Source organism: Melozone crissalis, unplaced genomic scaffold (assembly GCF_028551555.1).
Source record: "Melozone crissalis strain CALT ecotype California unplaced genomic scaffold, PUWL_Pcris_2 ptg000027l_1, whole genome shotgun sequence".
In the NCBI taxonomy this organism is placed as follows: Eukaryota; Metazoa; Chordata; class Aves; order Passeriformes; family Passerellidae; genus Melozone; species Melozone crissalis.
In genome coordinates this window covers 266,119-293,606 of record NW_026535805.1, presented here as the reverse complement: position 1 = coordinate 293,606, position 27,488 = coordinate 266,119, and the positions used below count along the sequence as shown (strand labels likewise).

Genomic DNA, 27,488 nt, shown 5'->3' with positions numbered 1-27,488 from the left:
TCAAACCAGTGTGCAGCACAGCCACTGAGGGAGAAACAGCACCAGGAGTCAGGGCATCAGGAAGGTCTACAGGATGCCGCTGGGGCACTCTTCCATGCCTCTTGGAGAACAAGCTGGAAAAGGCTGGAGTTGCATTTTAATCTTTTATATGTCTAGGATCCATCTGCTCTTGAACTTCAGGGAAATCTACTGCTAGGATCAGCCTCAAACATTGCAAGTGGGGTCTCTTCAAAAGGAAGATGAGTTCTGCGGGGCAAGCGGGAGAAAGCTTCAACTTTCAACCTTGAAAAACTCTAGGGTGGGAGTATGCAATGTACAATTTCAGCTAGATTTAACTAACTGTGACTGAGGGTCGCAGGGCTTCCTAGCCATCCTCCTCCCTTCAAGCCATTCTTCAGCTGAGAGGACTAATTGCATGGACCTCTTGGGGCTTCTTCCAGCTGTTTCCTGAGATATATTTGTATTCTGCAAAGGGAAGGCTCAAGCTGATTGCTTTTACAACAGCTTCAACAGGAAAAATTTGCATTAAAAACAATGTGGGAAGAAAAAAGACCTGGCATCTTAAAAGGTTTCTTTTAATTCTGGCAGGTCGATCAGCACATTCTCTGGCAGAAAGAAGAGTTCCCTGCTGTGTGTTTTCTAATGAATTGACCACTGCCCTCTAAAAAGAGATAGTGAAATGCACTGTGTAAGCACCTTATCCATCAGCCTTTGGAGTTTTGAAAGTATCTTTATTTTTTTGCTCATATAAAGGTAAAAGTTCATTCTACTAATTCAGACAGGCCTTGTGGGCTGAAGAACATTTTCACATAAGCAAACTTGCCCTTTAAATCACTACCATGTTCTCTTATAACAACGATTTAATCTCTTACAATAGTGATTTAAAATAAGTGTATTTTAGTGTGGTCTACTGCTGCAGTTGGATCAGGTGGTATTTCAATCTGACCAGACTTACTTCAGGCAGAGAGATCTGGATGACTCCATTCTTGTCTTTGTCCAGGAGATAGAACACTTCTGAAATGTAGAAGGGGGGCGGGGGGGGGGGGGGGGGGGGGAAGCTGGATATAAAATACAGAGTTTGGCATGTAGAGAATCACTGCTCGACAAAATGTAAAAGTCTGGCTTTTTGCCATGATCTACTGGAAATTTAGACTGGCTCTGTAAGATAATATTACAGCGGTTCTTTCTTCTTACAAATAATTTCTAAGCTGCTTCATGAGGTGGAATAGATCTATAGAAGCAAAATGGGAGTTGGCAGCAGGACAACTATAAAATCTGATGTGGTGGCATCTGTCATGATCCAAGGACAAACCTGTACATCAGGTCTGAGTAAGGACTGCAAGTGATAAATGGTCCCATTTGTTAGAGCTGGGACAATGTGGGGGCCAGAGCACTAACCATAAGTTGCTGATAACTGTAAAGCACAAGAGAATGGAATGTTGTGGAAATGTGTCCTCTACTCCCCATGGGCATTCAGACAGAAAGGCTTTTGCTATTTCTCCGCTGCTTCCTCTGGCTCAATTTGCTGGCACCTGAACCTTTCCATGCAATTTGCTACATTCACAGCTAAAAGACACCAAATAGCTAAGGCAATCCCAAAGCTTTCAGCTTTGGGAATTGCCCTTGGGTACTCACTGAACTGGGTCTCCAGGCAGATCATGCAGGCCACAAAGCCATCGAAGTCAGTGGTCAGCTTGGTGCTGCAGGTGCAGCAGGTGATGATGCTGTGCTGCATCTCATCTTTGAGCCTGAAACCTGAGGGTCAGGAGAGCGCAGGAGTCACTGACACAGCAGGTTAATTTGCTGTCTTGGATGTGATTTATCCATATCCTGCTGCAGCTGCAGGTTGAAGGGCAGGACTATTCCTCCAAGAAGGTCTGTTGAACTCCCTCACCCGCCTCTGTGGGTTCTTTTCAAAACCAATTGTGCCAGCTGAAGAGACACATAGAGTTCGCCCACAGCATTTTGTCAGACTGCATATTTCACATTGTTTCACAGCATAACCAGTCCTATGTTCCCCAGATAAACTCACCCCTAATTAGCAAGTGGACACTGCAGCTGAATAGCAGTGATTGCAGCAGAGCCAATTGCTCACATAGCACATTGCTCTCTATTCAGGCCCATATTCATGCTATTTCTGTCACTGGATCATTCACATAAAATCCACTGAGCACAAGATAAATAAAAAAAAAAAAAAAAAAAAAAACAGTGCTCCTCTAGATGTCCCTTAACTGGCAAGCTCTGCTCCAAAAGTGAACACATCAGAAAGGATGTCATTGGAGCATGCCTTGATCAGGCTTGCACATTCTTCAGAGGAGAGAAAGGTTGTGGGAGGAAATTAAGGAAAAAGAGGGTTTGGGCATAGCTCTGAAAGAGAACTATTAGATTAGGAAATAATGAGGCAAAAAATAGATCAAGTAATAATCAGATGAATAAGCAATGGTCACAGCATGGACAAAAGTACCAGTGGTTCATAACGCAGAACAGAGAATGGAGTTTGATGTATGAAACAGCAAAAGGATTGCAGTGTGTGACTGTCAGGAAGGGAGTATGTCACTGGCAATGTGTGATCTAGGTGACAGGAGAGAATAAAAGCCATTAGACCACTCTGCTGTTCTCCCAATATCTGGTGATCCAATCTCCGAGCAACACACCTGACTTTCCGAGGGCATGTCGTATCTCGTGGGAGTTGATGGTACCAGAGTAGTCACTGTCCAGTTTCTTATAGATTGTCTTTGGCAAAGGGTGTGGTGTTGTTCACAGAGGTCCCAGGACGAGGAAAGAGATGAGGATCTGACTCCATGTTTCAGAAGGCTTGATTTATTATTTTATGATATATACATTATATTAAAACTATATTAAAAGAATAGAAGAAAGGATTTCATCAGAAGGCTTGAACAGAAAGCAAAAAAAAAAAAAAAAAAAACCACAAAAAAAACCAAAAGCTTGTGTCTGACCAAGAGTCTGAGACAGCTGGACTGTGATTGGCCATTAATTAAAACCAACCACATGAGACCAATCACAGATCCACCTGTTTCATTCCACAGCAGCAGATAATTATTGTTTACATTTTGTTCCTGAGGCCTTTCAGCTTCTCAGGAGAAAAAATCCTAATGAAAGGATTTTTCATAAAACAAGTCTGTGGCAGAAGGGGAAGGAGGGAATGGGAGAGGGCAGTGGAGTGTGTGCCCCTGCAGCAATGCCATGGTGTGGGCACCAGAGGCAGGCTGGGCTTGCACAGCTGGGTCACAGCAGCCATGAAGATATGGCAACACAGGTCTCATCAGGGGCTACAAGCAGAAAACTTGGCTTTCACTGACTCAGGCTTTAAACTAAAAAAATTATTTTGCTAGCCCACCATACCACCCATGCCCTGCCATCCTCTCTGCTCGTGTAGCTAACCAGTGCCAGGACAATCATTCCTACCTCTGCCTGTTCACATTGTCACTGCTGTGCCCACTGGTGGCTGGGACAGAGACTGTCCCTACCACCACAAGTTCCTACTCTTTGAAACATTAATGGGCGAGAGAAACATTTCAAGCGGTACATGGCAACCTAGGCAGAGTGGGAAACACATTCCCATGGGCTGGCAGCATGCTTGCCTTCACATTGCATGGTGGCAGACAGGCCATTGAGGAGAATATCCTATCATTTGGCAAACACTGCAACAGACCAAGTCCATCTTGCTTAATGTTTCAGACAAGATGACAGATGCCTCCTATTGCCAGCAGATTTATTATCCAGAATTAGAAGCCACCCAGACCTAGAGTTAATAGTGGATTTGGGTCTCAAGGTTTGCTTTTCTGACAAGCCTTAGGACAGAGCTGTGTCTTCATGAACCCAACATTTCTTCATGGAACTCCAGGGCAGATGCTCTGTGATGAACAACATCAAGTATGGTCTTAGCAGGCTTGTCTGAAAGGGAAGTGGTCACACCAGGAAAGTCCAACTCTGACCTTCCTTTAGACCGCTTCATTCTGGGTGATCGTCTTGGGATATTAAATCCTGTATCAGAAAAAAATAAAATCAACAATTCTACAAGATTTCAAAAATACAAAGGCAGTTTTTTGTAGGTCCTAAAATTATATTTCTTGTATTTCCTTATGCTTATCCAGCCATGCAATATATAGCAAGAGCTGAAATGTTCATATGAGCTTTAATAGACCAGGCAGCAGAAAGAGCTGTCTTTCCCAATAATCAAAGCTAATCGGTCTTTCCATAGGGTATTGCAAATTATGGAGAATTTGGAGAATGGGGCCAAGGTGAAAGAGGACTTGCTTGTGCCCTGTCAAGTGAGAGGTGTTTCAGAGCCCTGGAACAAATTCATATCTGCCTGTGAGGGTTTAACTCTATCTCAGTTCTGGATCTGTACTTCAGAGCTAATAGGGGAGGCAAGGGATAGAGTCAGAAATGTTGTTACCAAATACTTTTGAATCTTCATCCAAAGTGTCTTGAATTCTACAAGTCTCAAGGTGCTGGGTCCATCGGTCTGGGTCATGTTAAGGCATGGTTCAAAAATCAGGATTCCTTTATTAACAAAACTGGAGTGTAAAAACAAGAGTTGGATGGTGCAACACTGGAGAGCAATCTGGAGAGCCGTTCTGTTAAAAATAAATCACCCACCACAGTGTCATCCTAATGCCAGTTTAGTTCTCATTTGTAATGCATCTCCATCTCCCACAGACATGCCCACCACTCCATATTTGCTTGGTTAAAGGCATGCCAAGAATTTCTAGGCTATCTTCACTCTCAAGGAATGATATATAGGATTATTAAATATATAAGCAAGATTAAAAGCACTCACATTTTGGACACTTAACAGTAGGTTAGATTTCACCTTAGGGGGAAAAGAGCCCAGTGTTGCAGCAGAAAATTGTTAGAAACCAGAGGCAGGAGCTGCAAGTGAAGAGAGTCAGTAGCTGTCTAGAGCATCCTCTCCCATGTCCTTCAGGTCTTTGAACATCCCTTCCAATGTAAAATTATGTAGAAACAGGGATTTGGACACTATGACATTGTACTTAGTGAGTTACCCCATTAAGCTTGGGAGCCTATGGAGTGTAGGGCAATGGCATCACTTCTCTTAACAGCCAATTGTCCACAAGATCCACAGTGAATCTTTGCTGGCCTCAATATGGCCATGCCATGGCACCAACACTAGCAAGCTCCTAGAAGCATGGATCATCACCGTCCCAGTGCAAAGGAGTACTGAGTAGAGGTGTTGACCTCCCTTTTTCCTTTGGCTACACAAACCTGGGCAGAGGTGTTGACCTCTCCTCTTCCCTTGACTACACAAACCTTATAAGCTCCCAAGTGTCCCCCCAGTTATGCAGAAGGGAGGCAGGCACTGCCTGTACTTTCTGCCTTCCCCCTGGGAACAGACTCAGCATGCCCCTGCTGCTGTGAGCTCAGGGCTCTGTAAGCAGGACCTGACTCAGAAACAGCAGCTGTGGATGTACTCAAAACCTGCATCTTGCCAAGCATGCTGTGTATGCACCTGGAACTGCACAGGCAGAAAGGCCCTACTTCCCCCCACTATATTTAGGAAAATGTTTAAGTAGTGAGAGATGGTGATGAGAGAAGCAGCTGATGATTAAATGGTCCAGATTTCTGCCACCATGAACTGATAGAGATGCTTGGTTGAATTTTTTGCCCCCAGCCATGTGCTGGGACAAATGAAGTATAAACTTAGCCCAGCTTGTCAGGAAGTTTTCCAAAAGAGATCCAGAAACTTTAAAGGTGATGAAATTACATTCAAAGGATACATCTAAAAGGCTCATCATCTCCCTGAAAGTGTTAATGTTGAATCTATCACTTTTCACATCCTTTCCTGTACAAAAAGGAAATATAAAGGACAAAGTGAGAAATAGTTTAAGACAAATATTTTTCTGCAGACAATGCTGAATATACCAACCACCTTAAAATCTTGGTAGCAAAGCAAATGCTGTGCCATTTCTTCCACTATGTCCTTTCAGTTGATTAATATGGCTTTTTTTTTCCCCCACAGTGGGAGGGGATGTTATTGGTTTTGGTGGTGATAAGTCTCTATTTGTCCACAGAAGTCACGCAGCAGCAGCATAATAACACTGCCCATGGTGGTCCTCCCAGAAAAGTACAGGGAATGTTGTGTCTCTGCAGAACATCTGCTGGCCATGTTTGGAAGGGAAGCACCAGGCACTATTTCCACCCCACCCCATATTTAGGGGTTCAACAAATCAGGAGAAATTCAGCTGGGATCAGACAAAAACTCCATTTTTCTTCACCCCTAGCTGACAAAGTTTTGTTAGCACAGACCCTGTTCTCAGCTCCATCCAATGGGAAGTACATCATGCCACTTACTCTTCACCAAAACCCAGTTTAGAATTCTTTAAAGTTCAATTGCAGTCACTTCATGGTCCTGGACAGAAAACAAAACATACTGTAGGTGTTAACAAAAAAAATATTTGAAGAAAGCTCTATTGATTTGCTATCAGACATCCAGAGACTATTTTCTTTCCAAATCTAAGACATGTAAAGCCTTAATTTTTTTCAAACCCTTCACATTTACCCTCAGATATCAGAGGGAGAAGATCTTCCAAACCAATCATACTTCCTAGACATTCAACCAGGAAATAAGTGGTTTGTTAGGTGCTGTGGTGACATGACCAAGTAAACAATCATACTTCCTAGACATTCAACCAGGAAATAAGTGGTTTGTTAGGTGCTGTGGTGACATGACCAAGTAAATGGCAACTTTTTACAATGTTTGACTGAATAAAAAGTTTCAGGAAAACATTTGAGATTTTCAGGGCTTACGAAAACTACAACCAAACAATTCTAAAATTGCCATCTCAAAACTCAGAATGGTCTTCCTAACTAAAAAGATGTCTTCCCTCTCCAGTAACGGTGGCCACCTGTCCATTAAGAGGAAACCTGACATGATAGCCACAGGCTAACGCAGCAGGACTTTATAGATACTGTTTTTCAAATATATTAAGTAAAGAAAAAGCCCAGCCGACAGTATTTTGATTCCTGGGGCTAAACAAAAAGGAAGGAATTGGCCAGCCAAGCAATTGTCAGAATTATACGATAACGCCACAGGTAATTTATTTCACCCTGGGATAATATTTTCACAGTCTTCACTCCTATCGCCCCTATTTTCAAAGCTATTCCTTGCCTTGCATTACCAAGGGAAAAAAAAAAAAATCACATTTTGCTCCAATAAGAGGAGCAATTAGAAAATCTTCTCTATTGTAGAATAAACTGAACTGAAGCTATGAGTTAATAAAAGGGGAGAAATACTTGGTTTTTTGGACAGACAGTAAATGGAATTGGCAAGTCAAATATTTGTATAATCATAACAGAGATGTCTCAGGTTTTTTTGTTCACTTTAATCCACTTACCTCTCCAGAGAGCTTTTGGAATGGAATCTTGAATTCATCATCTAAATCTTTGTTATCAACATGAGGCAAGAGGAAGGGGATGGCCAAGAGAGTGTTTAACAAGGTTCTAGAAAGTGAGCTGTGGATATTGTAAATATGCTGTACAGGGGCTTATTTACAGCAACAGAAAATGAGCATGTGCTCTGCAGCAATGGCAAAATAGAGGCACTACTTTAGTCATGACCAGCCAGGGGCTGGCTTAGAGCAAATACTTCCTAAGGCTGATGAGAAAGTTTTCTTCTGTTACCAAGACAGCATAAGAAAAGAGCCACAGTGAAAAAATGTTGCTGCTCTTGGCCAGAGCAATTCAGCAGCTCCTTGGAAGCCTTTTGCAGCTTCTCCCAGACTTCAGGAAGACTATTTGTTTCTATGGAAATATGCCCTTTCCGCCTTCTCCTACTCATGCAGGAGGTAAGGACAACCACATATATTGCAGTTCAGTCTACAAGAGTGAAGTCTCTGTGCCACATGGCCCGGGTACATAAAAATGAATGGGAAGCTAAGACATGGACATATGTAAAAAATTCCCATGAGCAAAAAATATTTCTCCTCAGCACTAAAACATTCTATAAACCCAGCTCGAATGAGAAATAAAAATCATGCCCCTGTTTACTTCCACATTATGAAGGAAAATTCTGCCCAGTTAGTTCGTCTAACCTCTTATGGCTTTGCAGACACCTCATCACCCATCGTCCTAGAAAAAAAAAAAAGAAAATGGTTAAACCAGAAATTATGAGTCTACTTTAAATCCTTGCCTTTAAAATAATTAGCAAAAAACCCCAAAAAAACCAACAACAACAACAAAAACAAAAAACAAAAAACAAAAAACAAAAAACAAAAAACCAAAAAAACCCAAGAAAACCCAAACAAAACAACCAAAAAAAACCCCAAAACCTATGTAACTATAAGGTGTTAATAAATGCGTACAGAACAAGCCCCCAAGTTTCCTGCTTCCCATGCTCCGCATCCCATCTCTGCCTGCCCCAACTCTTTGAATATATTTCCCATGGGAAATGCAACCTTGCTGTTCTTGTCTTCCATCCAGACTCCAGCTTTTTCATCCAATGGATGCTATTGATATTGATACAACCCCTTTTAAAACCATCTCATCATCATCATAGTCTCAAATCCTGCACTCTTTCATTGTGGGAACTTCTCCTTCACAGAGCTGAGGGACCTTGTTCCCAGCCAAGTGCTTAGGGGACACCTCTGAAGAGCCATGACTCTGAAGAACCGTCTGCCATAGATGTGTGGTAACTATGGTAGACTGTGGAAAAAATGTATTGTGGAAATGGGCCTATTTTGCTGGTTAAGACAAAAGATCAAGCCCAGGGTATGGATGCAACATGTGACCTTCTCCTTTGTGTGCCTCCCCAGCAGAAGGGGGGGTTTTCAGGGAAGGTACTCACTGTGATTTATCCTGATTCTCAACAAAAACTCTCAGTCAGAACTCCCCATTCTTGTAGGGCTCAAAGGTGGAGGGCTCAAAGGTGGAGGGCAATGCAGTACTATCCCCGTGGCAGCATCATATGGCTGGAGACCTCATGCAGGTTCACACAGGGATCAGTCCAGGCTGCTGGCTGGTGTCTTTCAAAGAAAGCATGGCCTGCATGCACATCTGTGCTGCTTTCCAGCTGTGGAGAACGTGGTTTTGTCAGAAGCCCTTTGGCAGTTCTCTGGTAAACCAGCCATCTGATTTCAATTTCAGCGCTTCAAAGCCATCTCAAGCTTTTCATTGCAAAAATAATAAATCCATGAATGATGGCACAAAAGAAAACCACCAGAGTTCTGTCATGGGAAAGAGGCAGATGATTAGAAGGGGCAAGGATCTTCCTCTATAAAGATTCTCTTTTCACATGCCTCTTTACACTTGGTACCACAAAATAAATAATAGTATCATAATGTGTGCTCATATCTGATCAAATTACTACACTGTAAATTTTCTGTGCATTGAGCATTTTTTGCAAGCTTGTGGACAAATTTAATTTTCAGAGTTTTTTTAGCAATTAATGGTATTGAATAAATTCCTAATTGCATAGGAATTGTAGTCTCTGATTTCTTTAAATAGACAGAAAAAAGTAGTAAACAGAACAAAGTAGTAGTCACAAGGGTGAGACTTCTGGGGCCACATTAAGTGATTTACCCAACTTTTATTAGTAATACTAAGGATATTCATTTGGATTTTGTAGAAAACAGTACTTAAATTTTTCTTAATTCCAATATAGTCTGTAGGAAGTTAAACATTGCACATTTTATTTCATAAAATAAAACACTGACATAAGAAGGAACAGTAGTGTAAGAACAACATCCCTGCTATAAAACTCCTATTCATGACTTTTGGTCCACAAAAATGTCTTTCAAAAAGTATGATTCAGTGACACACAAAAAATTTTGTGTGGCTGATGCAGGATGGGAAGTATCATTTACGGATAAGGTTTCTGTCTGTCTAAGACCAGAGCACACAAAAAAATCTTACCAAACGTTGTATAATCATTCTGGTTTTCTGTTGTAATCTGTAGAAAAATATGCATGTTTTTCCTCTTTTATTCTGAGATAAGATTGAATTTGATATTTATTCAACAGCCCCATCTTTTCCCCTCACTCAATATTAAGCTAAGTGGGACTGCACAGGTTAAGAAGACAGATCCATATCTTCCCCAATATATAAAGTTCATTTTCCCTTTGCATTTGCAAGGCTGCTGAAAGAGCACAGTTAATTGCTACGTGGCCATATGTTCATTTACTGAGAGAAGAAAAGGGTTGAAAAGCCAAGGAAAAATTAGGACAGGAGTACAGGAGTATCGGATATTCCTACTGCCAGACACCCCTGGGGTCTTTCTCTTCAGTAATAAGAAGTCTCTTTGACTCAGTATTGACATTTGGGGGGATTAGGGAAAGTTGAGCAGGGCTTGTTCATTACCAGGAGCCTTGGCTCAGAACTGTAAAAGGAACAGATACACAGAGCTTGGCATTTCTTCTAAACAATATTAGCTGCATTTTTGCAGTTTTAGAGTGCAGAGGTCCTGTTCTGCCTTCACCTTAACTAAACAGACAAATTCTGACCTCAGTTGTACAAACTTCCTGGAAGCCAAATTTCAGCAAGTATAAATGAGATCAAGAATGGGAGTCGGACATCTGTAATAAATCCTTGTGTCCCAGTCCTTTGAAAATGATTATTCAGAACTTGAGATACTGGTCCCGTGATTCAAGGGCAAAGCTCTCCATCAGAGATATCATTCATAAGAAATAAGTCATTGTGGCAGCTAAATTTTCCAAGAGGAGGTGCCCATGTGGAGGCTGGAAGTCTTCAACAGAGACTACATACCTCCTGAGGAATCTGGAAGGAAGAGAAAGAGACAGTGGTAAAATGCTGCTTTATACCTGCATCAGTAGGAAACAAATCAGATAAAGTCTCCTTCAGACACTTTCTGAAAAATAATTCACTTACAACCACATATAATAGTATCAGATACACATGAAATTCTGTCTTGTCCTAGAGTTGTTCCAAAGGAAAAACTGTATCTTCATCCAGAGAAATCTATGTCATATCAAATTACTTTTCTCCTGATGTGGTGTTGTGAATGATACTGTTGGTTGGAAACATTTGAGTAAGTCTTTAAATGCTCAGTCAGGAACAGTCAGCAAGTTAGTGCTGCTTCACTCCACTAGTCTACTGCTACTGAATATGGATAAAAATATAAGGCTCATGTCACTAGCAGTCAGCCTGGGGATGATGAGATTGTTGTGAGGCAACTATAACAAGTAGCAAGTTTCAATATTTGGCTCTTCCTAAATTAACTGAATTGCTATGTTAATTTGTACCTCCAAATATAAGGCAAATTTTCCAAAAGCAATGAGTTGTCTTGAGAGCACAGATTCCAGTGAGAGCCAAAGGGACTATCCTCCCAATTCCCCAAAGAGCTTTTACAAACATCACCCATACAACATTTCTGAAGCCTGAGTGGCCCCTTGAGACTTCAGGGTCTTTTGTTGCCTATTACCAGCACACTGGGGCAGCAAGGGCAGAAGCTGGGTGATGGACACACAGTTGTTGCCAACAGGCAGCCACATGACTTAGAAAAGCTCTTCAGACCAGGTAGACAGACTTCAACACACATCTTTTCACCTTCTCCTGCAGAGAGATCTGCTTTAGGTCATCATCTCTGCAGTCCTAATGATAGTGGAACCCTGGAAAAAGTTAAAGATAGAATCTAAAATGTTAGGCTTTGTACTTTCCCAGATCAACTGCACCTGCGTAAGCAGTGTGATAAATTATATAATTGTTAGATGTGATGATTGTTTAGTAATTAAATGTAATTATTATATAACCATAAGAAGAATAGTGAGAAACTCTGTTGGATATTCAGAGAGGGGCTAAATTTATGTATACAATAGAACACTATAAGTTTAATAATTAACATGAAAGTTATGTAACGATAGAGTATAAAACATGATCATTTCGGATGTATGGTCAGAATCAGATTTGGGTTGAATATACCCCGATTCCCAGAGCTCTTAATAAAAAGCACCGCAAATAGTCCTCGTGATTATGTGTTTTTGAACGCTAACATTTTGGCGACCCAGATGGAACCCTTGTGAGTGCTGCTGAGAGAGTTCGCGACTCGATCACGCTCCAGCCGGCACCGAGGGATTGTTGGGGAACCCATCAGCCGTGACCGCTTCCGCCGCTCACAAACATCCCCGGGAGAAAGGTAAGGTGCTTTTTACTTTGGTTTTGGGTGCCTGCCAATAAGACTCAGCGAAAGCTACGCTTGGTTGGGCTAAAGGAATTCCTGTTGGTACAAGCCTAGGCACCATTCCGTAAGACAATTGCGAAAGTGTTGCGGGTTCGGCATTTGTGGTATTTTTGAAATGGAGAAACTTAAAGGGATTTTGGGCAGTAACACCCCTATCCCGCAAAATTCTCCTTTGGGGTGCTTATTAGCACATTGGAAACAAGGTAACTTTGGGAAAGAATTACGTAAAACTAAGTTGATTGATTATTGTAGTTCATGGTGGCCAGAATATGCCTTGGAGAATGGTGAAAAATGGCCAAAATATGGTACTCTGCAATATAACACTATTTCGTGGTTAATGTCGTTTTGTTAACAAGAAGGAAAATGGGATGAAGTCCCATATGTTGATCGGTTTTTCTACTTACAGGGAAAGCCAGAATGGCAGGATGAATGTGGATTATTAGTGGTTAAAACATCTGCAAAGTGTGGAGTTTGTGAGGAACGTTGTTTAGAACACTTGGCGTTAAGAGAAAGCTTGAGTAGGGAAAATTATACACATATTGATTTACAAGTAGCTCCAACAGGAACAAGACAACCTAACCCTATCCCACCTGTTTCATCTGTCCCTATCCCACTACCTGCTCCTCACCCACCTAGTCCTGAGCCCGTCTCGTCTAGTACACCTTTCCCTCTTTATCCTCCTCTCCCATCATCACCCGATCCCTCTTCCTCGGAAGATGAGCAAAACCTAACTGTGATAGAAAGGAGAAAGAGGTATGCGAGTGAAAAAGATAGCAATGGTAATGAATCAGTGACCCCAATAGCCCATAGAACCCAGGGTCAGGCAAAGCTTGCTCCAGTTGTGCATAGAAAAGGCATAAGCAAACAAAAACGGACTGTGATTGCCCCCTTGCGACAAGGTGTCGGAGTGGAAGAGCCAGTATTTGTAAAAGTTCCTTTTTCCCCGGCAGACTTAGTTATTTGGAAACAGTCAGCCGGAACTTATAGAGAAAATCCTGATAAAGTGGCACATGTAGTAAAAATGGTTATGAAAACTCAAAGTCCTGACTGGGATGACATACAAGTAATATTAGATACTCTGATGGATTCTACTGAAAAAGAAATGGTACTTAAGGCAGCCAAAGAGAGGGCAAGAGAAGATATTAGAAGTGGGCTGGTAACAGGGAATTTAGATGCGAATTTCCCAATTAAGGATCCAAATTGGGACCCTAATTTATTGTGCGATATGAGGAGATTATGGAAATATCAAGAGTAGATCCAAATAAGAGTTCAGAATGCTGTGCCCAAAACTATAAATTGGTCCAAACTATATGAGGTTCGACAGGAAAAGAAGGAATCTCCCACTGCGTTTTTGGAGAGGCTTAAGGTGGTAGCAAGGAAATATACAGACCTCCAAATGGATACAGAGCAAGCAAAGGTTCAGCTCACTCTCATATTCTTGGGCCAATCACAGGATGACATTCATAGAAAATTGCAAAAATTAGAAGGGGAAGAATTAAGGAATTTGGATAAGTTACTTGAGGTTGCTTGGAAAGTATATAACAATCGGGAAAAAGAAGCTAGTAAAAGGCAGCAGCAGAATCTTTTGGCAGTAATACAGGGGAAAGAGAACCCAAATTTCAGGGGGCGTAACAGGAATGGTCGGGGTAGGAGACCAGTTACCCAGGGGTTAAGCCTGAATCAATGTGCATATTGTAAGCAGGAGGGGCATTGGAAGTGAAATTGTCCAAGTTGGAATAGACAGTTTGACCAGGGCAATCAGTTCCAGCAGGCTACCGAGGGTATGGTCTTGGGTGAGTATACCAGCTGACTAGACTTAGAACCGGTAGAACAAGTTAAGGAACCTGTTGTAAATATACAGTTAGGGCATAAAGATGTCAGATTTCTAATAGATATGGGAGCTACTTTTTCTGTATTGAATGATTTGCAAGGACAAATTGGGGACAAGGAAACGACAATAGTCGGCGCTACAGGGAAAGAGGAAAAACGGCCTTTCCTGCAACCCCTAGATTTGTGTTTTAGAAACAAGGTTATAACACACAAATTTTTATATGTACCTGAGTGTCCAATTCCGCTTTTAGGGAGAGATTTGCTAGTGAAACTTGATGCAGTAATAACCTTTGAAAATGGAGAGCTTATAATGAAAATACCTTAATCAAAGACGGGACAGATATTAATGATCAAAGAAAAACCTGTGTCCCTCTATCCCTAGGGAGGTAGAAGATGCAGTGATTCCTCTGTATGGGAGACAGATATACCAGGGAAATCTAAATTGGCACAACCAGTGCATGTGGAGTTAAAAGAAGGGGCAAGGGCTGTGCAAGTCAAACAATATCCCATAAAACCAGAAGCACGGCAAGGAATAGTAAAGATTATTGAGAAATTCTTGAAATACCGAATTTTAGAAGAATGTGAATCAGAATTTAATACACTAATATTTCCAGTAAAGAAGCCAAATGGTGAATATAGATTAGTGCAAGATTTGAGAGCAATAAATAAAATAACAAAGGACATTTATCCAGTAATAACAAATACTTATACATTGCTAACATCCGTAAAGGAGATATATAAATGGTTTACCATAATTGATTTAAAAGATGCCTTTTTCTGCATCCCCCTTGACAAAGAAAGTAGGAAATTGTTTGCCTTTGAGTGAGAAAACCCAGGGAACGGAAGAAAGACCCAGCTCACCTGGACACGACTCCCACAAGGCTACAAGAACTCGCTGACCCTATTCAGAAATCAACTGGCAAAGGAACTGGAGATTTGGACCGAAAATGGGCAAGTGCCAAGAGACCAATACTTATTGTTGCAGTATCATGATGATATACTAATAGCTACAGAAGAAAGAGCAACCTGTATAAAAGTAACCATTGAGATTTTAAATTCACTGAGAATGAGAAGCTGTAAAGTATCCAGAGGAAAGACACAAATCGCACAACAGACTGTGATTTACCTAGGATCTGAAATTTCACAAAGGCAACGAAAACTAGGTACTAACCATATCCAAGCTATTTGTGCTATTCCAGAGCCCCAGAATTTACATGAGCTGCGAGTCTTCCTCGGGATGGCAGGATGGTGTTGCTTGTGGATCACAGACTATAGAATGATTGCGAAACCCCTGTATGAAGCTCAGAAGACACAGCCATTCACCTGGGGCCAACCACAGAAAAAAGCCTTCCTAAAATTAAAGGAAGCACTGACAACTGCTCCAGCACTAGGGTTACCTGATCTGTCTAAAGATTTTCAGCTGTTTGTACATGAAAGGCTGTGCCTAGCACTAGGAGTCCTGACCCAACGTCTGAGAAGCTGGAAAAGGCCGGTGGGCTACTTTTCCAAATAACTCGACAACATAAGTGCCGGGTAGCCCCCATGTCTGCAGGCAGTCGCAGCTACTGTGATCCTGATACAAGAAGCCAGGAAACTTACTATGAGAAGGCACATAGATGTCTATGTACCACACATGATAACCACTGTCTTAGAACAAAAGGGGGGCCATTGGCTATCTCCCAGCAGGATGATGAAATTCCAGGTAGTCCTGACTGACCAAGATGATGTCACATTAAAAAAAACTAACCTTTTGAATCCAGCTTTGTTCCTAGGTACCACAACTGAAGAATGCCCCGAGAATGAAACAGATCCAGCAATAACACTGACACTAGTAGCAGAACGAGGGCAGACAAAGTAAGTTGGTGGGCATGTAATAAAACTTACGACTGCACTTCAGATGATGAAGAGATAAAACAGATGCCGCCCCTGGCAATAGCCCTACAAATTGGTTGTGCTTGCAGAGAGATTAAACATAAACAAGGCAGAGTGAATTATAGAGTAATTATAGGGTGTGCCAAAGTTACAATCCAAGGTCCAGGACAATTTGTATGGGCAGCAAGTGATGGTACCTGGACAACACATCTGCCTGTAGATGGGAAAGTAAAGGAGATTACTTTAGGCCTCCCAACATTATGTCCAATTTGGAAAAGGTCCCCATTTAATAGAAAACATGAACTTCTGCAGATAAGAGCAAGACGAGAAGTTCTTGACAATGAAAATCCAGATGACACTTGGCAAGAACCCTCTAGTGAAGTGAAATTTAGATGGGCCCTAGAGTCATTGCTTAGTCCTACAGCAAACTATAAGAGTAGAGAGATGCTATACAAACTTACAGGTCAGGTAGGTAGACTGGCAAGAGTCACCCGGGAAGGATTTAAAGAATTAAATATACAATGACAAGCCACCACAAAAATGACTTTACAAAATCGATTAGCCCTAGATATGTTACTCCTGAAAGAGCATGGAGTATGTAGATTCTTAAAGGGACAAGTTGATCATTGCTGCGTTCATATCCCAAATGTAACTGCAGATGTAGAATATGACATCAATCAGTTGAAACAAATAGAGCATGAAGCACAAGAAGAGCAAAAGGATTTGGCTACAAGCTAGTTAAGAAAAATCTTCAAAGGATTAGTGTGGAATGTTAGTTCATGGATTAAATCTATCATTGAGAGTGTGATAATCTTACTAATTGTATTCTTAGCAATTTAGTTAGTTTACAGCATCTTAAAAGGAGAGATACAGAAGAAAACATCCTGGAACCAGAGGATAATAAAGGCTTTAACATGAGATCCATGCCCACCATCTTCTGGTTCTCCAGTTCGTAACAGCATCCACAACAACGTTTACATCAACCCTAGATTTGAAGAACCAAGTACGAACTGAGGAATAAAGGACTGTATCAAGTGAAAACATTTATACCTGTAGTGAAGTGAAAATGCTTTCAAAGGGGGGAGAATGATAGTGGAACCCTGGAAAAAGTTAAAGATAGAATCTAAAATGTTAGACTTTGTGCTTTCCCAGATCAACTGCACCTGCGTAAGCAGTATGATAAATTATATAATTGTTAGATGTGATGATTGTTTAGTAATTAAATGTAATTATTATATAACCGTAAGAAGAATAGTGAGAAACTATGTTGGAAATTCAGAGAAGGGCTAAATTTATGTATACAATAGAACAATATAAGTTTAATAATTAACATGAAAGTTATGTAACGATAGAGTATAAAACATGATCATTTCGGATGTATGGTCAGAATCAGATTTGGGTTGAATATACCCCGATTCCTAGAGCTCTTAATAAAAAGCACCGCAAATAGTCCTCGTGATTATGTGTTTTTGAACACTAACACTAACTGAAGCTCCCCAGTCACAACACCAAATGCCATGAAGTAAGCCTAGTATGTGATTCAAGGGAGCTGGGATCATAGCTGGGTCATAGCATACCTGAGATGACTTAGCAGCCAGGTTTTTCAAAAAAATTAACACCTTAAAGTCACTTAAGTAACTTAAGAGTCACCAAGTCTACCCTACTGTGGGTAAGGCCACAGAGGACACAGATGGGATGGAATAGCTGTAAAGCACAAGGAGTTCTCCACTGCTGTATTCAGTGATGGGAGCAGACAGGTGTCCATAATGCCCAAATTTAGGATGCTGATAGGTGAGGGTGCCTGGTACCACAGAGAAGGCAGCTCAGAAATGTGCTCAGTGTGTGCATGCAAAGGCACTTGGGCACTAGGGAAAACCTTCTGTAATTTTGAGCCAAACCACACAAGATCTATTAGCAAAAGTCAGCTGTTCTCACCTGCTCCACCTGTGCTGGCTAATGATCTTCATCCATTGGAGTCTGTACAGCATTTAATTGCTTTTCTTCACCTATGATATTGGTCATGATGATACTGGTTGGAAATTTTTACATTTGTTTCTCACACCACAGAAATTAGAGATTACATTGTAGGTTTTTTCCTTACATTATATTTTTAGAAACACTGGGAAAATCAGGAAGAACAAACCCCCAAATTTACTGAATCAGAACAGTAGCATATGTCAGACAATGGATTTAAAAAAAAAAGAAGTTTGAAATACAAGGGAGAAATAATAACAAAAAAGAAAGTGAAAACTGAGGGCTAATGATAGGCTGTAATCAGAAACACTTATCTGGTATTGCCAGGCACCATGAGCCTGCCCCCATTCAGATTTTGTAAAAGAAGATTCACAATGAGACTGTTACTAAATTACTGGCTCAATAATTTACACTGCCATCCTGTTGAAATGGGAAAAAACTGAGCCTCAATTTATCTGAGTCTTCCCATATTAGGTCAGGAAGAAACAAGAGAAATAATTGAATAATTTTGCAAAATCCAGATCTTATTGAAGTGTAGAGCTGAATGCCAAGATGTAGCACACTGCTAATTTTTTCCACCTTAACAGCACAAGGAATACAGTCTTTAAAATGACGAAAAATTTTACCTGATAGAGCGAATAGCCAATACTAAGCAGACCTTCTTCCATTCTCTTCTGTCTCCTGTGGTTCTTCTGCATCAAGCATGGCTCATTCAAAGTCCCTTCATGGTCATCATTTGGTTCATCCAACTGGATTTTAAACTGGGGATTGGTCCAGTATATTTCTAAGAATTCCCAACAGGAGACAAAAAAGAGGAGGCTTTGCTGTCATTGCAATTGTCATTGCAATCAAGATGGTTGTCACTATATCTACAGAGAATATCTCCCTGGAAGAACTTTTGCCTGGAGTTTCTCCAATTCTTTCCATTGAGTTGTATGGGTTTATGTTTTCACAGCTATGCTATCAACTGGAGCCATGAGAAATCATAGCACCAGGGTATTTCCTGGGACTAAATACTTACAAGGAGAAGGTGATACTGTTAATTCCAGCCAGTCTTGTATCTCCAGGAAATGTCCTTGGCTGAGGCTGTTATTGTTGCAAGAGGACCAAATACCAGACAGCCTTTCCAGAGGTCTAACCTGAAGATGAGTTAGAAATAACAATACCACTGAACTGTGACACTTTTCTGGTCTACCTAACTCTTCAGAGGATTACTCCAGCCAGTAGCAAAAACCATATACGCAGGAAAATCAGACAGAGAAAAGAAATTAATATTGCCACATATTAACTGCTTGGTAGGCTGGTAATCCCCCACAAGGAAATAAGTGAATTAGATCTTCATTTAAACTCCCAGGCTTTTTATTACTGTCCAAACCCCACAGATATTGTTGCACTTCCAAGCTCTTTTTTCCCCACCAAAGCCCCCTCCAGTCCACAAACAGTTTTTGAATGTTTTGTTTGGTATTCCACTAAAGGCCCATTTGGTTGGGTTCTTACCTTGGTAGTTCTGGCAGCCCCCAGCAGATGAACCCCATCTCCACTGTCCATTAAACAGAGTCAGGTCCCATTTGTTGACCTTGTGGCTTGTCAGTATGTCAGGAGTCAAGTTGCAGATCTCAAGGTGGCTAAATTGCCTTTGGAAATCTGAAAATGCCATCATACAAGTGGCACACAAATGGACAGGTTAGTCCATCAGCCTGCAACAGATGAGGTGGCTGAGGCTGGACACTTCTCCCAATGGTGTTACAGAGCTGTCCAATGCTGCATTTAATCGAATTCTGAAACTTGAAACTGGCTTTTGGGAAACAAAATTGCCCACTGTCTGAATGATCTGTATCTTCTGAAGACAGCCTCTGTCAATGGCTATCACACATTTTGGGCTCAGACAAACCATTTTCTGTCATTCCCCAGCTGTGGGCACTCCCCCATGGATCATGCTTCATAAACAAATTCACTGAAACTGGTGAGGAGATCCCATTTAAAAGGAATAAGATCTGGCCCTTGTGAAAGCAGCACTCTGTAGGAAAACAGTCACAGTCTGGTGTTTTTCTTCATTCCTATCATTGATGTTTGTTTTTTACCATTCCTGGTATGTTTGCATGAGTGACAGACTTTGATTGCTCCATGCTGCTAGCAGAGGTCTGCTCTCATTTCCTAGTGCCTCATGGCCCATGCAGCTGATTGCAGAGGAGGACAGTGGCCGTTTATCTTTCCAGGCTAGGACAGAGTGACATCAGTTCAGCACTGATTCATATATAATCGGATCAGGGTTAGGACAGGCTTTCTATTAGGTCTGAGTAAACAGACTCTTCCCAAGTTGGTAATCTGAACTTTTTCATTAGTGTGTAGCATTTAGGAAAAAAAAACATGTCAAAATGTAGAGCAGCTGAAGTTCATTCTTGCCACTTCATTGATTTTATTACCATCTGGTCTCTATATTTTGGATTAGTGCTGAGTTATGCAAGCTCTAATAAAAGGTAATATTTGAATAGAAAAGGAGATAAAAAAGAGGTGAACAATGCATGCATGCCATTATTAACCCCCTCGGTGCTGGCAGTTTTTCTCCATCCAATTGAAAAGATTGCTTAAGGCACATAAAACGTCCAAAAGAGTAAGCTAAATGAACAATTCTCACCAAAACTCTCCATCATCTACTTGTTTATCCAGAGCCTCTTTTTGTTTGCAATCAGCATAATTCCACTCAGGACCACTGCAGACAAAGCACAAAAGCACACTGTTCAGCTCTTGCATTTTATTCTACAGTGAGATCTGAGTTAGATGCTCTCTTGGGCTGATAAAGGAGTACAGATTTCTTCATCAAATAGATCTTGTGCCCCTCCAAATGACAGCACACCCTGCAACCTGACTGTGCCAGGCTGGAATTAGACTGCAACAGTATTTGCAACTAAGTCTTGAATTGAATCTCCCCTGCCAGGTGCCAGAAGGTACAAACAGATTGGCTGGATTAGGAAATTCCCAGTCTGAAAGTCAGTCAGAGCTTCTGCATTTTAAGATTTTTTGGGGTGCCTGATATCCTCCCTAGGAAAATGATACAACCTCCATTGTTGAGGGTCATGAAGAAACAGGAAAGCAAAAAGGTGAAATCAGAAAATTCACTGCCAAAAACAGCATTGCTCCCTTGCCATTCTGATATTAATGTGCTCAGGATGGATTCTGCTCTGATCTACTCCCATGTGACAATGCAGTGCTGCACCTCAGCAAGGTTGCCCCATGGTAAAACAGGTGTGACAAAACCAGGATATGGCATATGTGTGTGCTTGAGGCACCTTACCTTGGGGCTCAGCAAAGCAGCTCTGATAAAAGTAAAATCAATTGTAATATTATCTCTATCCTTAATTATAATACATCAGCACCCATGCTACAGTCAGTCAGAATAGGAAACGGAAATCTCAAATGCTGCATGAAAAAATATGTTGTGATTCAAATGACAGTAAAATTTGTGCCATTCTAAGTATAAAAACAAAAGAGGTGTTGTCACTACCACATTCCCAAGATAGTTGAAACCCAGACAGTTTCTGAGAGATTTTGAAATTTTGTCTCCTTATCTTAGTCAGCATCTCAACTTTTTCAAGATTCTCAGATAGTACCAAATTCTGGTGTGATTTAGAGCTGAGCAACCTCAGAGTTAAAGTAGAGGTATAATGGTTTATCTCTGCTTTAACTCCCAGGAACAGGACTAGTTTGTATATTTTACTTAGGTCCTGGAACCCATTGGTAGGATCAATTTGAGAAAAACTGTCTTGCACAATGATGAGGATGTGGCTTGCATTGGGCTGCTCAGAGTCAAACCAAGGGCTGTTGTCTCTGATGTGAAAGCTCCTCCTGAGGCAGGTATTAATGCCCACTGGAAAGAATGGGTCAATATTCAACTTTGGTAATAAATTAATAGTGTTTTGTTCCAACTGATTTAGTATCTCTCCTAAATACACTTTGTGATTGGATTAACTGCATTGTCCCAATTTAATTTTTAATAGATTCCAAAATACACCAAAGAGAGAGAAGCAGGAGCTTATAAAAACCTACTTAATCACTCCAAGATCCAGTCCATTTTACTTCACCCCAGGGATTCCTAAGCCTTACTAGTTTCTCTGGCTGTCCTCGGTAACATACCGAAAAGATCCACAACAAACAGAGCCTGAGCACTTCCATTGTTCCAATCATCAGAGACCAATTGCTTTGCAGATGGGATAATATACGATTTATACTTGAGTGATGCAGTCCATTACAATTTGCAATAGTTAAAAGACACCTAGATGCCTTCCACCCTTATTTTACATTATGCTGTGGCACCAAGTGAGCCATTAGCTGCAGCACTCACCATTTCATATAATGACAGCAACCTGCAAGGAAAATCATCAGCTACAAACCAGCAGAATATCTACATCCTTAAAAGCAGGAAACATTGCACAACACAGCAAGGTTGGAAGGAGGTTATCTGGCATAGATATCTGTGTAATGATTCCAGCTTCAGAGGAGCAGGAATACCTGGGGCTCGCTCTGAAGATGAGACTCACAGCAGAGTTCATCAAAGAGGCTTTTACTTTTTTCCCATCAGATCTGACTGGGAAAGTGCTCGCTCCCACCTCAGACAATACAAACATGGGGAATGGCTGCCTCCTCTCCTGCTCCTCCTTTCTGTACCCTGAATTTTGGTAACAGGTTGGTCCACCTTTACACTTTTTACCCCAACCTCTTGGTACCATACAAGTGGCAGTGCACAGTGTGCTCCACACCACTATCTGTACAGAGCTTCTGACCTGACTGAGTGTTACAGGTACTGTCTTTTTCTGTATCAGTGTATGTAAGTTCAGAACATTTTTATGGTCAGTCACTGTAAGACATCAGAAAGTTGAAGGGACTACAGTGTTGCAGCCCCAAGCTGGTTTGCATGATGGTCCCAGAGAGGCTGGCTTATCTCCTCTGCTCCAGTGATAAAGTAAGCATGTCCATTTACCAGCTTCAGACTTGTGATTGCTTCTATTTCAGCTGCAGCAGTTATCTGGAGTAATAAAAGTATGCACATTTATGATTATATATTGTGTATGAACTGAGCTTTCATAAGCAAATTAATATGGGGGAAGACATCCAAAGTGGTGTGCATAATGAATACCAATATTCTTGATGCAAAGTATATTAAATTGAGGTGAGATCCACGGCAAAAGCTGCAGTCTTAATATGCAGTCCAAGGACAGAAAAAATTCAAGAATATACAGTGAAATCTAAATCCAATTCCCAGCTCAGGTGACAGACCCAGTCACCTGCTAAGACATGCTCACATGAATTTAGCTCTAGCCTGTCTCAGACGAGATCCAGTACAGCAAAATTGGAACTCTGGTAATTCTGTATGCCACAATGCAAATGAGATAATGAAACAGGATGTGAAAGGTGTGAAGTTTTCAAAACATGTACAAACATGTGTAACTTGAGAGTGTTTGTGTTACAGGTGTCAGTAATCTTTAGAACTGAAAACCAAAGCCAGAATCAGACTACAGGCTACAACTAAATGTCTCAGCAAATTTGTCTCTGGCAGTCAAGTGTCTGGAGCTGAAATTACACAAAATTTGAATAAGAAATGATATTCAGAGAATGGAGTTCCTGAAGACCAACAAGTTGTTTACAGCTCTAATTGTTATCATATGCTGTCATGTAAACAGGGAAACATGATGAGGACTGATCATTTAGAAACTTGTCCAAATTTTTTATACTGAAATCAATAAAGATCTCAAATTAATTCAGTTTGCTCTTGTATCAGACCTTCCTATCTATATCTTACATTGGTCTGGGCTTTTGTCACAGTGTGGGACAGAGCCCTGAGAAGAAAAGCAGGGAGAGTAAGGCCTTGTCAGCCTCTTACATCAATGGAGTAGCCAAGCAGTGACCTAGCTCTAGATGATTTGGTAGAGGTTTGAAGGAGCCCTTCGCAGCTCATAGGACTCAGAGATGCCTCCAATAAATTCCTCAAAGCCCTCCACAGTGGAGCCTCCTGCTAGAGCTTCAAAAGAGCTATTCAACATGGGGGGGAAAGGATAAGAGGGACAAGAATAAGAGGGACAAGGGTTCATCTTGTGATAAATAGGTATGATTCATGCTGATAAAAATGGAAACAGTAATCAATATTGATACAGTAATTAATATTTGGGAATAAATAAAAGAGTTAAAAGTGGTAATGCCAAAGAAAAAAGGGAGAGGAGGGGGTCCACACCCCCTCCCGGCAGATGTTCCCAAGGACCACAGGAAAGAGCTCAAGATACAGTTGCTAAAAATGAGTAAAACCTGGTTGAGTCCCAGAAAATGCTCATTATAAGGGATTTATTGCCTTGATATGTAGATGTAGTGATACGTTAGTATTGGCTTACATTGTACTGGCTTGGTGCGCATGTGTAACCCAAAGGTGAATTAAAGGACACAGAGGAAGACTACGAAATCTTCATCAAACAACCCCCAAAAGACTTGTGCGACCACCAAACTGAGTGGTGGCGCTTGCGCGATAAAGGTGGTGATGAGGGCGGAGGTAAAAATGTGACGAATCGAAAATGGGAAGAGATGGCATTTACACATGGCATAAAAGGGGGGAATCTTCACTTAGCAAGCTTGTATGTGATGTGGCAAGGGTCCAAGAGCCCTGCACTGTGTACCCCGCCGTTATCTTTTGCTTATGCGCTATTATTGGATCCAAATTATCCCTTATTTTAATCAAATTATATTGTTGGAAAAGAAATGAAATTTAGCAAAATGTGTAATTATAGTTTAGTTATAAGTTGTGTGTGAATTGGTTTGTCAAAAGCAGTTTTGCAGTTTTGCAGCCGTTGATAGTGTGTGTGTTTGGTTTGTGTGTAACCTAGCAGGTAGTCTTAGGAATTTAGTAAATAATTAAACTAGTGCAGGAGAGTAAGAATGCTAACCTGTCTGAAGGCAGCATACAATGCTCTTAGAATAAGATAAGCAGAAGATTTATGATCTTGCCTGTGAACCAAGGAATGTATCACAAGGGAACTGTTTCTTGGAGACTTTGTTGTGAATCGCATGTATAAGAGGGAAGCACCCATATGTGAAATCGGGGGGCTTGGGTTTTTGGGATGTGAGTCCCCCAGCACCCCGGGCCCGTAATAAAGCACCCACAAAACTTATCCGAGTTTTGTGTCATTTATCAATCGGGCAACAATATTGTACCCAATTTTATATTTTTTTATTTAAACTATTCAATTAAAATTGCTACGACTTTTAATATTGTTTGGTTTTTTTTATGATGGGATAATTGGGCAAACATAACAATCTCCAGCTGCAGGCACAAGGTACCCAGAAAGAAGAGGTTATCATTTAGTATCTCTTAATTTGCTTGGTCATCAGTGTAACCCAGGGCAAGAAAATTCAATCCCCTTGAAATACAGTTGGCAAGACCCTTTATGGACCCAGAGGGAACTGTAGATGCTGAGTGGGAGGGAGGCTGCCTTAGAATAAAGTGTGTTGTGACTGACACCCCTGGTCTGGGCCACCACCAGGGGCACAGACAGGGGTACAGCTCCTGCCCAGCCCCATACTTGTTGTAGGCCTTCTCCAGCAGCATGCTCCAGAACTTGTTGCCCTCCTCTGAGTGCAGGAAGAGAAGCTCCCTGTTCTTGGTGGGCAGCCTGTTATCTACCACTACATCCACCCACTCCCCACACTGCCAGAACAGAGGGAAAGAAGAAAGGAAAAGATGATGGAGGCTGGTGTGCCCAAAATAGCTGCACACTACTATCCTCCTAGCCCTTCACCTGTTATCACTACCCCCTGCATAAGCAACTGTAGGATTACTCCTGTGCTGGATTGCTATCCTTCCCAGAACAGAGGGAAAGAAGAAAGGAAAAGATGATGGAGGCTGGTGTGCCCAAAATAGCTGCACACTACTATCCTCCTAGCCCTTCACCTGTTATCACTACCCCCTGCATAAGCAACTGTAGGATTACTCCTGTGCTGGATTGCTATCCTTCCCAGAACAGAGGGAAAGAAGAAAGGAAAAGATGATGGAGGCTGGTGTGCCCAAAATAGCTGCACACTACTATCCTCCTAGCCCTTCACCTGTTATCACTACCCCCTGCATAAGCAACTGTAGGATTACTCCTGTGCTGGATTGCTATCCTTTGCAATAAAGACAAACTCCTCCCAGCTCTGTGGATCATTCAGCAGGTTTTTCATGCTATATTAAATTTTGCTGATAGGAAATATTAGCAACATCTTGTTGTACATAGCATCAAAAACTGTCTGAACATGTAAACTGAGTTTACATGGTGGACAGCCCAGAAAGCCAGCATGGAGATAGGATACTCTGAACTATCTCTAGGCTCAAATCTTAAGAAAGAAACCCCAAAACAATATGCCAGTAAAAATGCATGTGAGTAGAATTCATCTAAAGGGGAAACACTCAGTAGTGCTAAGCCCTTCTGCAAATACTAGGAAATGTGTGAAATGTGCTTGTGCTAAATTTTGGCTTCAAAGCTAGAAATGTTTACTTCAGGATTTGCTGCATTCCTGAGAGGAGAGATGACAATTCACACCAAAACACTAAAAGGTGAAAAGGCTGGTGGAAAGGCTAGGTATGTGTTCTAAAACTTCTGTCCTCACCAGAACAGCTCCTTTAGCAGGGTGAATCCACACTGCTCCCGCCTGAGCCTAACCTCCAGTCAAAGCAGGTTGACTAAATCCCAACACTCTGGCTCCAGAGGCAAGGAAATAAAGGCAAAGCAGGGAGGGAAAGGGAGGACGCAGAAGGAACCGCACCAGCCTGAATTCACTCTCAATACCTGGCAGCAGCAGACCTTGGTTTTGGGCTCATGTTGCCTGATGGTTCAGCTCAGTTAATAAAATCTGTATAACTCCCCAGAGCTCCATCAGCAGAATCTCAACAGTGAGCAGGTCTCATTCAACATTATTTAACTCTGTTCCTATTTTCTTTCTAGCTCCCCCATCAATTTCACATACACACTGTAACTGTTGATTATTTCATGTGTTCCAAACAAAACAAAACAAACAACAAAAAACAAACAAAACAAAAACCCACGCCTTAACACCAACCCTAACCCTAACACAGCCAGCTCAGGTGGTTACACCAGGGGACACTCCTTTACAGATGCCTGGGAAGAACTGTGTTGGAAGAATTGCAGGGCTGGACTTGGTCTTAAAAGAAGCCATGCCTCCCTTGAGAACTGCAGAGTCCCATCTCCAAATCTTACTTTTTGGGGCCTTATATCTTTTACTTAGCTTGTGCCAACCAAAAGGAACCAGCTGGGAATTGGTTTGTAACTTGATTAAAATGGAAATATTTCTGAATGTTGATGGTTTGGGGGAATCTTTGGATAGCAGAGATGCACGGCATTCAGGCTTTTGTGATATTTACTTTCAGAGGATGTAGGAATCTGTCCGTATCAAGGAGCTTTCATGACAGGGCCTAAAGTGTGCAGTTGGCCTCTTATCTTCTTGCACACCATAATGGGATCCTGGTCTATTAATAAGCCTTCTCAGCCCTACTGGATAATATATGACTAGCTGTAAAAGAGTACAAATTGTTACTTCCTGTTCCCTTTTTTAAAGTTTAACATCATTTTGCCACCAGCGAGTTTCATAATTTAGTTTGTGGTTG

General features: G+C 41.4%; 1 pseudogene; it reads right to left on the bottom strand.

Annotated features, from left to right (window-relative positions):
• LOC128938820 (calpain-8-like) lies at positions 1–26,684 on the bottom strand (annotated as a pseudogene).
• Positions 26,685–27,488: the final 804 nt, after the last annotated feature.